The sequence below is a fragment of the Lithobates pipiens genome, unplaced genomic scaffold (assembly GCF_037356315.1).
Source record: "Lithobates pipiens isolate NorthernLeopardFrog02 unplaced genomic scaffold, aLitPip1_a1.2 Scaffold_13, whole genome shotgun sequence".
Classification (NCBI taxonomy): domain Eukaryota; kingdom Metazoa; phylum Chordata; class Amphibia; order Anura; family Ranidae; genus Lithobates; species Lithobates pipiens.
In genome coordinates, this window is record NW_027507718.1 from 175,681,489 (window position 1) to 175,692,306 (window position 10,818).

Genomic DNA, 10,818 nt, shown 5'->3' on the forward strand with positions numbered 1-10,818 from the left:
AATACAGCAGGTCGTCAAAGCCAACAACATAATGGAAAAAAGCCTACGGCACCTGGTATTCCCAAGCGGTCTCCCATCCAGGTACTAACCAGGCCCGACCCTGCTTAGCATCCGAGATCAGACGAGATTGAGCGCATTCAGGGTGATGTGGCTGTAGGTAATCTTGCACCCTACTTACAACTCTCTTGACAAAAGCCAAGGTGGTCACCTCGGGCAATCGAGAGGAAAAATACAGCAGGTCGCCAAAGCCAACAACATAATGGAAAAAAGCCTACGGCACCTGGTATTCCCAGGCGGTCTCCCATCCAGGTACTAACCAGGCCCGACCCTGCTTAGCATCCGAGATCAGACGAGATCGAGCGCATTCAGGATGATGTGGCCGTAGGCGATCTTGCACCCTACTTACAACTCTCTTGACAAAAGCTAGGTTGGTCACCTCGGGCAATCGAGAGGAAAAATACAGCAGGTCGCCAAAGCCAACAACATAATGGAAAAAAGCCTACGGCACCTGGTATTCCCAAGCGGTCTCCCATCCAGGTACTAACCAGGCCCGACCCTGCTTAGCATCCGAGATCAGACGAGATTGAGCGCATTCAGGGTGATTTGGCTGTAGGCAATCTTGCACCCTACTTACAACTCTCTTGACAAAAGCCAAGGTGGTCACCTCGGGCAATCGAGAGGAAAAATACAGCAGGTCGCCAAAGCCAACAACATAATGGAAAAAAGCCTACGGCACCTGGTATTCCCAGGCGGTCTCCCATCCAGGTACTAACCAGGCCCGACCCTGCTTAGCATCCGAGATCAGACGAGATCGAGCGCATTCAGGGTGATGTGGCTGTAGGCGATCTTGCACCCTACTTACAACTCTCTTGACAAAAGCCAAGGTGGTCACCTCGGGCAATCGAGAGGAAAAATACAGCAGGTCGCCAAAGCCAACAACATAATGGGAAAAAGCCTACGGCACCTGGTATTCCCAGGCGGTCTCCCATCCAGGTACTAACCAGGCCCGACCCTGCTTAGCATCCGAGATCGGACGAGATCGAGCACATTCAGGGTGATGTGGCTGAACGCGATCTTGCACCCTACTTACAACTCTCTTGACAAAAGCCAAGGTGGTCACCTCTGGCAATAGAGAGGAAAAATACAGCAGGTCGCCAAAGCCAACAACATAATGGAAAAAAGCCTACGGCACCTGGTATTCCCAGGCGGTCTCCCATCCAGGTACTAACCAGGCCCGACCCTGCTTAGCATCCGAGATCAGACGAGATCGAGCGCATTCAGGGTGATGTAGCTGTAGGCGATCTTGCACCCTACTTACAACTCTCTTGACAAAAGCCAAGCTGGTCACCTCGGGCAATCGAGAGGAAAAATACAGCAGGTCGCCAAAGCCAACAACATAATGGAAAAAAGCCTACGGCACCTGGTATTCCCAGGCGGTCTCCCATCCAGGTACTAACCAGGCCCGACCCTGCTTAGCATCCGAGATCAGACGAGATCGAGCGCATTCAGGATGATGTGGCCGTAGGCGATCTTGCACCCTACTTACAACTCTCTTGACAAAAGCTAGGTTGGTCACCTCGGGCAATCGAGAGGAAAAATACAGCAGGTCGCCAAAGCCAACAACATAATGGAAAAAAGCCTACGGCACCTGGTATTCCCAAGCGGTCTCCCATCCAGGTACTAACCAGGCCCGACCCTGCTTAGCATCCGAGATCAGACGAGATTGAGTGCATTCAGGGTGATGTGGCTGTAGGCAATCTTGCACCCTACTTACAACTCTCTTGACAAAAGCCAAGGTGGTCACCTCGGGCAATCGAGAGGAAAAATACAGCAGGTCGCCAAAGCCAACAACATAATGGAAAAAAGCCTACGGCACCTGGTATTCCCAGGCGGTCTCCCATCCAGGTACTAACCAGGCCCGACCCTGCTTAGCATCCGAGATCAGACGAGATCGAGCGCATTCAGGGTGATGTGGCTGTAGGCGATCTTGCACCCTACTTACAACTCTCTTGAAAAAAGCCAAGCTGGTCACCTCGGGCAATCGAGAGGAAAAATACAGCAGGTCGCCAAAGCCAACAACATAATGGAAAAAGGCCTACGGCACCTGGTATTCCCAGGCGGTCTCCCATCCAGGTACTAACCAGGCCCGACCCTGCTTAGCATCCGAGATCAGACGAGATCGAGCGCATTCAGGGTGATGTGGCCGTAGGCGATCTTGCATCCTACTTACAACTCTCTTGACAAAAGCCAAGGTGGTCACCTCGGGCAAACGATAGGAAAAATACAGCAGGTCGCCAAAGCCAACAACATAATGGAAAAAAATGCTACGGCACCTGGTATTCCCAAGCGGTCTCCCATCCAGGTACTAACCAGGCCCGACCCTGCTTAGCATCCGAGATCAGACGAGATTGAGCGCATTCAGGGTGATGTGGCTGTAGGCGATCTTGCACCCTACTTACAACTCTCTTGACAAAAGCCAAGCTGGTCACCTCTGGCAATCGAGAGGAAAAATACAGCAGGTCGCCAAAGCCAACAACATAATGGAAAAAAGCCTACGGCACCTGGTATTCCCAGGCGGTCTCCCATCCAGGTACTAACCAGGCCCGACCCTGCTTAGCATCCGAGATCAAACGAGATCAAGCGCATTCAGGGTGATGTGGCTGTAAGCGATCTTGCACCCTACTTACAACTCTCTTGACAAAAGCCAAGCTGGTCACCTCGGGCAATCGAGAGGAAAAATACAGCAGGTCGCCAAAGCCAACAACATAATGGAAAAAGGCCTACGGCACCTGGTATTCCCAGGTGGTCTCCCATCCAGGGACTAACCAGGCCCGACCCTGCTTAGCATCCGAGATCAGACGAGATCGAGCGCATTCAGGGTGATGTGGCCGTAGGCGATCTTGCATCCTACTTACAACTCTCTTGACAAAAGCCAAGGTGGTCACCTCGGGCAAACGATAGGAAAAATACAGCAGGTCGCCAAAGCCAACAACATAATGGAAAAAAGCCTATGGCACCTGGTATTCCCAAGCGGTCTCCCATCCAGGTACTAACCAGGCCCGACCCTGCTTAGCATCCGAGGAATGTGAATGGGGAGCGCTTCAGTTTTAGTCGTGTTAACCCTATACCCCGAGAGTTTACTGAATGTATCCAGGAGTGTATGAAGTTTGGGGAGGGAAATTTGAGGTTTCGTCAAGGTGAGGAGGATGTCATCTGCAAAAAGGGACAACTTATATTCCTTCAGTTTGAGAGAAATCCCGCTTATATCTGAGTCTTCCCTTATAGCTGCGGCCAAGGGCTCAAGGCATAATATAAACAACAGGGGGGATAGGGGACATCCCTGTCTAGTGCCGTTACTATGCGTAAAGAGTGGGGATCTATAAGATGCCAATTGGACCTGGGACGTGGGAAGTGAGTACAAGGCCTGCAGGGCTGACAGGAAAGAACCAGAAAAACCAAAACGCTGGAGCGTGGCAAACATGTACGGCCATCCCAGCCTATCAAAGGCTTTTTGTGCTTCTAAACTCAAAATAATGGCAGGGCGGGATGTCTTGTCGAGCAGGTCTATGAGATCGATGGTGCGTCTAGTGTTATCACCGGCACGTCTACCCAGGACAAATCCCACCTGGTCATTATGGACCAGGGCGGGAATCATCGAGGAAAGTCTATTAGCTAAAATTTTGGTGAAGATCTTATAATCGGAGTTAAGTAAGGCTATGGGTCTGTAATTGTCCGGTAGGGTAGGGGATTTACCCGGCTTCGGGATAACCGTTATGTGCGCATGTAGGAATTGGGAATGAGGCACTCTACCTTTCTGTAAAGAGGAAAAAAGATGGGCCTGGGGATTTATGGGATGGGAGAGCTTTCACTACCGCAGCCAATTCCTCTGGCATGACGGCAGCGTTCAGGGTATCCACCTGGGAAGAGGATAAGACTGGTAGTTTCAAAGAGGTGCAGAAGTCATTAAAGCTATCTTGGGAGAAAGCGTGGTTGGGATCGGAGGTTAGGCAGTTATATAGTTTCTTATAAAAAGCACCAAAAACTTTAGACATTGTTAAGGGGCAATAGGTTGGTGTGCCATCCGACTGAATAAGAAGATCGGGATAGGAGTGGAATGGGCGGGGTTTGAGCTTATTCACCAACATCCTATGAGGCTTGTTAGCGAACTCATAAAATTTCTGTTTTGCCCAGAGTAGGGCTTTGGAGCATCTATGCAAATCTAATGATTTTAACCGTTCGCGTAGGGAGGTCACTGCGCGGAGACGAGACACCGAAGGGGAGGACAGGAGCAGAGCTTCAGCTTTTTGCAACTGAGAAAAAATATCTAGTCTCTGCGCTGCCGAGTCCCGCTTTAGGTGGGAGCCGGCTGAGATACATTCTCCTCTAAAGAAGGCCTTGTGCGCCTCCCAAAGGGTGGATACGTCCCGCACAGAGCCCACGTTAAATCGGAAAAAGTCAGTTAAACTTTGAGATAAATGAGCCTTAGTGACCGGATCCCGGAGAAGGAAGTCATTAAGTCTCCAATGACAGGTCCTGGGTGTAGAGGAGGAGAGGGTAAGGTCGAGCTGGACCGAGGCATGATCCGACCACGTCATGGGATTCAACTCTGAGGCTACTGCCGACGTCAGTAGAGGTGCCGTTACAAAAATATAATCCAATCTAGAGTACATTTTATGTGGGGGGGAATAAAAAGAAAATTGGCGGTGTGTGGGGTGTTTAATCCTCCAAATATCTAGCAGGTGATGGGATCTAATAAGCTTGCGAAACGCAGTGGATTGACGTTCAGTTTTGGAAGAGGGGTTACCTGGGAAAAGGGTTTGTCTGTCCCTCTTAGCGGACATGGTCATATTAAAGTCCCCGCCAATGATCATGAATGGCTGGGCATAGGAGCCCAGAGCATCCAAGACCCCAGAGAGGAACTGAACCTGGCCCGAATTCGGGGCGTAAATATTAACTATAGTGAGTGAGCGGGATAAGTAGTCGCAGTCCAGGAGAATGTATCTACCCTGTGGGTCAAGGAATGAGGACTTCACCCGCAACGGGCAGGTTTTTTTAATCAGTATCGCGACCCCTGCTTTACCAGAGGGATCGGAAGCCATAAAAGAAACCGGAAAATGTTTAGCAGCAAATTTAAGAGAGCCTCCTGGGCGGAAGTGAGTCTCCTGGACTAGGACCACGTCTGCATTGGAGGACTTGAACTCCTTCAGAGCCAACCATCGCTTATGAATAGAGTTCAAGCCTTTAACATTGTATGTAAGTACCCTTAAAGCCATTGTGCACCAAGTAGTTGAAGCTTAAAGTACCCATAACCAACATACAATAAACAAATATACCTGAGTAAACCAAGGAAATACTGGGAGCCGTGGTGTATCCTAGGAATGAAAAGCGGGTAGAAACATATAATAACAACAATAATGCATCTAGAGATTGAAAAAGACAACAGCCAAAATGGGCAAGAAATGAAAAAAAGGCCAAAAAAAAGGCCTAAAAAGTAAAAAAGTAAACTATAAGTAATAGCAAAAAGGCCTGGGGGGTAAAAACCACCCAGGAGTCCGCAGCCGCAGCCGCGGAACAAAAGGAGGCACATCAGGGGTACCTGCTCATCTAGAGGGACCCTGCCACCTTCCAGAAAAAAGCTATAGGCAGCGTGAACAATATACCATAGTCCCAATCAACAAAAACAAAAAGAAAAGTCACAACCCGTAAATAGTTGTGCGAATACCCCCTGTCAAGAGGAAAAAAAAAAAAAAACACAAACATGGCGAAATAGGGGCCGAAGCCAAGATAAACCAAACACAGCACTTAAATGTTCTCTTCAAGGAGGTAGTCTGGGATGCAAGTTCCGCTGGGGAGTAGAGAAGGATTTCTGCGATCTCTGACGAGCTGGGGTCCAAATCCGTGTCGGGGTGGCCGTGGGTCTGGGTGTCGTTGGAAGCGGGACAGGGTCTTCGTCAGGCAGTGGTGGCAAACCCAGACTGCGTATGAAAGCTTCACTTTCCTGAAGGTCCCTCATGGAGTATTGAATCCCATCTTTAGTAGCCGAAAGACGAAAGGGGAAACCCCAGCGATACGGAAACTGGTGATTCTGCAGATGGGCAGTTACAGGGCGGAAGCTGCGACGTTTAGCTAAGGTAATGGGGGATAGGTCACTAAAAATTTGTATCTTGGCCCCTTTAAATTCCAGACGAGACTTGTTACGGGTGGCCACAGTCAGAGCTTCTTTGCTGTCGTAGTAGTGGAAGCGTACAATGATGTCTCTAGGGTTGGCCCCGGCTGGGGGCTTTGGGGCTAAAGACCTGTGGGCCCTATCCAATCTCCAATCAATGTCCGGGATTTTAGGGGCGACAACATTGAAGAGGCTGAGAAGGTAAGGTTTAATCTCCCCCTCACTAACGGTCTCGGGGACTCCTCTGATGCGTAGGTTTTGGCGGCGTTCCCTGTTCTCCAAGTCCTCCTGTTGGGACTGGAGCTGTGAGACAGACTGCTTCAAACCGGCATTATCCTCCTCCAAGACGTGTACATATTGCAATAAATCGTCAAATTTGGTTTCCAGGACGTCAGTCCGTTCCCCAATCTGGGCCAGCTCCCCCCGCAGTTCATGGGCGAGTTTGCCCATTTCCTTCGAAACATTACTGGTCAAGTCTTGCAGGAGAACTCGCAGTTTATCGTCGAGTACTTCAACTGTAACAGGGGCGGACATCGTGTCAAAGTGGCCCTTTGACAAAGGGTTCGGATTATCTTGTACGGACAGTTGGGAAGCCACTTGTGCGTATGTGGAAGAACCCGGAGTTGGAACAGGGGAGGCAGGCCTGCTTAGGAAGCGATCTAAAGTCTGTGAGGGCCGCAGTTCAGCAGACAGAGATTGAGGGAGGTGTTTCGGACCGTATTTCACCATGAGGCGTTGGGACTAGGCATACATTCAGTTACACGTGGAGCTCCCCATGTAAAGGTAGCGACTGTGAGCTGTAGGGGAACATTGAAAGGCGGCTAGGGCTCGTAGAGAGTGATCACATGTCTGTCAAGTAAAGAGACCCGGGGTGTGACCCCAGAATAGGACGTTGCAGATTAGAGGGTAGTGGGGGGGTTGGAGCCCAGGTAACACTATATCACTGGAGTATGAGGAGAGTCTAGGCATAAACCAGGATGCGGCTGAGAGAGATGTAGGCCTCAGGAGAGTGGGTGGAGGGACTGGGTGCACCAAGATGGCCGCTGGTGGGGCCTAGGGTGTGTGTGCAGGACTCAGAGAGGCACCAGAACCAAGTGGGCAGCGATCTAGTGGGGGACAGGCTGAACTGAGAGTGGGGGCAATGTTCTACCTGCAGGAATCTGTGGAGCAGCTGCCAAAAGGGGTTTGCAGGAGGACTGCTTTAGGCCTCGGGTGTACCAAGATGGCCGCCGGGTCTCACCTCTCAGGGCGCAGCTCTGGATCCTCTCCGGGCCTCCGGCGGGCGCTCATCCGCCTCCTGTCTCAGGCGAGGGGGTCCGGTGGGTCCAGTAGGGAGATGCACCGTGGGATCCGGCTCTGGAAACGCCTCGAGAACCGCCGTCCGGAGGTCTCGAGGCACGGAGTAGGCCGCAAGATGGCGGCGGAGACCGGCCTGTCTCGCTGCTCGCAGCCCCGGGGTCCGTTTCGGTGATGGATCGGCCGAAAATAGCAACTCCGTCCGGAGCTCGGATGGTCCCTGGGATGGATGGATAGCCTGGAAGGGCGAAAAAACGCCCGGCGGGCACGGATGGCTATAGATGCTGAGAGGTCTCTGCGGAGCTCAGCCAAGGCACATCCGTCCGTCTCCACTTCCGGTCACGCCCCACTCCGTAGGGGATCTTGCACCCTACTACTTACAACTCTCTTGACAAAAGCCAAGGTGGTCACCTCGGGCAATCGAGAGGATAAATACAGCAGGTCGCCAAAACCAACAACATAATGGAAAAAAGCCTACGGCACCTGGTATTCCCAGGCAGTCTCCCATCCAGGTACCAACCAGGCCCGACCCTGCTTAGCATCCGAGATCAGACGAGATCGAGCGCATTCAGGGTGATGTGGCTGTAGGCAATCTTGCACCCTACTTACAACTCTCTTGACAAAAGCCAAGGTGGTCACCTCGGGCAATCGAGAGGAAAAATACAGCAGGTCGCCAAAGCCAACAACATAATGGAAAAAAGCCTACGGCACCTGGTATTCCCAGGCGGTCTCCCATCCAGGTACTAACCAAGCCCGACCCTGCTTAGCATCCGAGATCAGATGAGATCGAGCGCATTCAGTGTGATGTGGCTGTAAGCGAGCTTGCACCCTGCTTACAACTCTCTTGACAAAAGCCAAGGTGGTCACCTCGGGCAATCGAGAGGAAAAATACAGCAGGTCGCCAAAGCCAACAACATAAATGAAAAAAGCCTACGGCACCTGGTATTTCCAGGCGGTCTCACATCCAGGTACTAACCAGGCCCGACCCTACTTAGCATCTGAGATCAGACGAGATCGAGCGCATTCAGGGTGATGTGGCCGTAGGCGAGCTTGCACCCTACTTACAACTCTCTTGACAAAAGCCAAGGTGGTCACCTCGGGCAATCGAGAGGAAAAATACAGCAGGTCGCCAAAGCCAACAACATGATGGAAAAAAGCCTACGGCACCTGGTATTCCCATTCGGTCTCCCATCCAGGTACTAACCAGGCCCAACCCTGCTTAGCATCCGAGATCAGACGAGATCGAGCGCATTCAGGGTGATGTGGCCGTAGGCGATCTTGCACCATACTTACAACTCTCTTGACAAAAGCCAAGGTGGTCACCTCGGGCAAACGAGAGGAAAAATACAGCAGGTCGCCAAAGCCAACAACATAATGGAAAAAAGCCTACGGCACCTGGTATTCCCAGGCGGTCTCCCATCCAGGTACTAACCAGGGCCGACCCTGCTTAGCATCCGAGATCAGACGAGATCGAGTGCCTTCAGGGTGATGTGGCCGTAGGCGATCTTGCACCCTACTTACAACTCTCTTGACAAAAGCCAAGGTGGTCACCTCGGGCAATCGAGAGGAAAAATACAGCAGGTCGCCAAAGCCAACAACATAATGGAAAAAAGCCTACGGCACCTGGTATTCCCAGGCGGTCTCCCATCCAGGTACTAACCAGGCCCGACCCTGCTTAGCATCCGAGATCAGACAAGATCAAGCGCATTCAGGGTGATGTGGCCATAGGCGATCTTGCACCCTACTTACAACTCTCTTGACAAAAGCCAAGGTGGTCACCTCGGGCAATAGAGAGGAAAAATACAGCAGGTCGCCAAAGCCAACAACATAATGGAAAAAAGCCTACGGCACCTGGTATTCCCAAGCGGTCTCCCATCCAGGTACTAACCAGGCCCGACCCTGCTTAGCATCCGAGATCAGACGAAATCAAGCGCATTCAGGTTGATGTGGCCGTAGGCGATCTTGCACCCTACTTACAACTCTCTTGACAAAAGCTAAGGTGGTCACCTCGGGCAATCGAGAGGAAAAATACAGCAGGTCGCCAAAGCCAACAACATAATGGAAAAAAGCCTACGGCACCTGGTATTCCCAGGCGGTCTCCCATCCAGGTACTAACCAGGCCCGACCCTGCTCAGCATCCGAGATCAGACGAGATCGAGCGCATTCAGGGTGATGTGGCCGTAGGTGAGCTTGCACCCTACTTACAACTCTCTTGACAAAAGCCAAGGTGGTCACCTCGGGCAATCGAGAGGGAAAATGCAGCAGGTCGCCAAAGCCAACAACATAATGGAAAAAAGCCTACGGCACCTGGTATTCCAAGGCGGTCTCCCATCCAGGTACTAACCAGGCCCGACCCTGCTTAGCATCCGAGATCAGATGAGATCGAGCGCATTCAGGGTGATGTGGCCGTAGGCGATCTTGCACCCTACTTACAACTATCTTGACAAAAGCCAAGGTGGTCACCTCGGGGAACCGAGAGGAAAAGTACAGCAGGTCGCCAAAGCCAACAACATAATGGAAAAAAGCCTACGGCACCTGGTATTCCCAGGCGGTCTCCCATCCAGGTACTAACCAGGCCCGACCCTGCTTAGCATCCGAGATCAGATGAGATCAAGCGCATTCAGGGTGATGTGGCCGTAGGCGATCTTACACCCTACTTACAACTCTCTTGACAAAAGCCAAGGTGCTCACCTCGGGCAATCGAGAGGAAAAATACAGCAGGTCGCCAAAGCCAACAACATAATGGAAAAAAGCCGACGGCACCTGGTATTCCCAGGCGGTCTCCCATCCAGGTACTAACCAGGCCCGAACCTGCTTAGCATCCGAGATCAGACGAGATCGAGCGCATTCAGGGTGATGTGGCCGTAGGCGATCTTGCACCCTACTTACAACTCTCTTGACAAAAGCCAAGGTGGTCACCTCGGGCAAACGAGAGGAAAAATACAGCAGGTCGCCAAAGCCAACAACATAATGGAAAAAAGCCTACGGCACCTGGTATTCCCAGGCGGTCTCCCATCCAGGTACTAACCAGGCCCGACCCTGCTTAGCATCCGAGATCAGACGAGATCGAGCGCATTCAGGGTGATGTGGCCGTAGGCGATCTTGCACCCTACTTACAACTCTCTTGACAAAAGCCAAGGTGGTCACCTCGGGCAATCGAGAGGAAAAATACAGCAGGTCGCCAAAGCCAACAACATAATGGAAAAAAGCCTACGGCACCTGGTATTGCCAGGCGGTCTCCCATCCAGGTACTAACCAGGCCTGACCCTGCTTAGCATCCGAGATCAGACGAGATTGAGCGCTTTCAGGGTGATTTGGCCGTAGGCGAGCTTGCATCCTACTTACAACTCTCTTGA

General features: G+C 51.6%; 16 non-coding genes and 10 pseudogenes across 16 annotated transcripts; all 26 read right to left on the minus strand.

Annotated features, from left to right (window-relative positions):
- Positions 1–40: 40 nt before the first annotated feature.
- Positions 41–159, minus strand: LOC143978344 (5S ribosomal RNA; annotated as a pseudogene).
- Positions 160–268: 109 nt separating this feature from the next.
- On the minus strand, positions 269–387 carry LOC143979589 (5S ribosomal RNA). Its single transcript, XR_013274057.1, has one exon. It is a non-coding gene; the product is annotated as a 5S ribosomal RNA (ribosomal RNA).
- A 109-nt stretch (positions 388–496) lies between these two features.
- LOC143977850 (5S ribosomal RNA) lies at positions 497–615 on the minus strand (annotated as a pseudogene).
- A 109-nt stretch (positions 616–724) lies between these two features.
- Positions 725–843, minus strand: LOC143976508 (5S ribosomal RNA). Its single transcript, XR_013272812.1, has one exon. It is a non-coding gene; the product is annotated as a 5S ribosomal RNA (ribosomal RNA).
- Positions 844–952: 109 nt separating this feature from the next.
- LOC143978266 (5S ribosomal RNA) lies at positions 953–1,071 on the minus strand (annotated as a pseudogene).
- A 109-nt stretch (positions 1,072–1,180) lies between these two features.
- On the minus strand, positions 1,181–1,299 carry LOC143976855 (5S ribosomal RNA). Its single transcript, XR_013273148.1, has one exon. It is a non-coding gene; the product is annotated as a 5S ribosomal RNA (ribosomal RNA).
- A 109-nt stretch (positions 1,300–1,408) lies between these two features.
- On the minus strand, positions 1,409–1,527 carry LOC143979601 (5S ribosomal RNA). The gene has a single exon (XR_013274059.1). It is a non-coding gene; the product is annotated as a 5S ribosomal RNA (ribosomal RNA).
- A 109-nt stretch (positions 1,528–1,636) lies between these two features.
- Positions 1,637–1,755, minus strand: LOC143977411 (5S ribosomal RNA). Its single transcript, XR_013273691.1, has one exon. It is a non-coding gene; the product is annotated as a 5S ribosomal RNA (ribosomal RNA).
- A 109-nt stretch (positions 1,756–1,864) lies between these two features.
- On the minus strand, positions 1,865–1,983 carry LOC143976509 (5S ribosomal RNA). The gene has a single exon (XR_013272813.1). It is a non-coding gene; the product is annotated as a 5S ribosomal RNA (ribosomal RNA).
- A 109-nt stretch (positions 1,984–2,092) lies between these two features.
- On the minus strand, positions 2,093–2,211 carry LOC143976564 (5S ribosomal RNA). The gene has a single exon (XR_013272866.1). It is a non-coding gene; the product is annotated as a 5S ribosomal RNA (ribosomal RNA).
- A 110-nt stretch (positions 2,212–2,321) lies between these two features.
- On the minus strand, positions 2,322–2,440 carry LOC143979064 (5S ribosomal RNA; annotated as a pseudogene).
- A 109-nt stretch (positions 2,441–2,549) lies between these two features.
- Positions 2,550–2,668, minus strand: LOC143977628 (5S ribosomal RNA; annotated as a pseudogene).
- A 109-nt stretch (positions 2,669–2,777) lies between these two features.
- Positions 2,778–2,896, minus strand: LOC143976317 (5S ribosomal RNA). Its single transcript, XR_013272631.1, has one exon. It is a non-coding gene; the product is annotated as a 5S ribosomal RNA (ribosomal RNA).
- A 5,037-nt stretch (positions 2,897–7,933) lies between these two features.
- Positions 7,934–8,052, minus strand: LOC143977789 (5S ribosomal RNA; annotated as a pseudogene).
- Positions 8,053–8,161: 109 nt separating this feature from the next.
- LOC143977940 (5S ribosomal RNA) lies at positions 8,162–8,280 on the minus strand (annotated as a pseudogene).
- A 109-nt stretch (positions 8,281–8,389) lies between these two features.
- On the minus strand, positions 8,390–8,508 carry LOC143978907 (5S ribosomal RNA; annotated as a pseudogene).
- Positions 8,509–8,617: 109 nt separating this feature from the next.
- On the minus strand, positions 8,618–8,736 carry LOC143979277 (5S ribosomal RNA). Its single transcript, XR_013274026.1, has one exon. It is a non-coding gene; the product is annotated as a 5S ribosomal RNA (ribosomal RNA).
- A 109-nt stretch (positions 8,737–8,845) lies between these two features.
- Positions 8,846–8,964, minus strand: LOC143976458 (5S ribosomal RNA). Its single transcript, XR_013272765.1, has one exon. It is a non-coding gene; the product is annotated as a 5S ribosomal RNA (ribosomal RNA).
- Positions 8,965–9,073: 109 nt separating this feature from the next.
- Positions 9,074–9,192, minus strand: LOC143977244 (5S ribosomal RNA). The gene has a single exon (XR_013273527.1). It is a non-coding gene; the product is annotated as a 5S ribosomal RNA (ribosomal RNA).
- A 109-nt stretch (positions 9,193–9,301) lies between these two features.
- Positions 9,302–9,420, minus strand: LOC143977796 (5S ribosomal RNA; annotated as a pseudogene).
- A 109-nt stretch (positions 9,421–9,529) lies between these two features.
- LOC143977177 (5S ribosomal RNA) lies at positions 9,530–9,648 on the minus strand. Its single transcript, XR_013273461.1, has one exon. It is a non-coding gene; the product is annotated as a 5S ribosomal RNA (ribosomal RNA).
- Positions 9,649–9,757: 109 nt separating this feature from the next.
- Positions 9,758–9,876, minus strand: LOC143978832 (5S ribosomal RNA). The gene has a single exon (XR_013273981.1). It is a non-coding gene; the product is annotated as a 5S ribosomal RNA (ribosomal RNA).
- A 109-nt stretch (positions 9,877–9,985) lies between these two features.
- Positions 9,986–10,104, minus strand: LOC143978360 (5S ribosomal RNA). Its single transcript, XR_013273928.1, has one exon. It is a non-coding gene; the product is annotated as a 5S ribosomal RNA (ribosomal RNA).
- Positions 10,105–10,213: 109 nt separating this feature from the next.
- Positions 10,214–10,332, minus strand: LOC143977210 (5S ribosomal RNA). The gene has a single exon (XR_013273493.1). It is a non-coding gene; the product is annotated as a 5S ribosomal RNA (ribosomal RNA).
- A 109-nt stretch (positions 10,333–10,441) lies between these two features.
- On the minus strand, positions 10,442–10,560 carry LOC143977423 (5S ribosomal RNA). The gene has a single exon (XR_013273702.1). It is a non-coding gene; the product is annotated as a 5S ribosomal RNA (ribosomal RNA).
- A 109-nt stretch (positions 10,561–10,669) lies between these two features.
- Positions 10,670–10,788, minus strand: LOC143978633 (5S ribosomal RNA; annotated as a pseudogene).
- Positions 10,789–10,818: the final 30 nt, after the last annotated feature.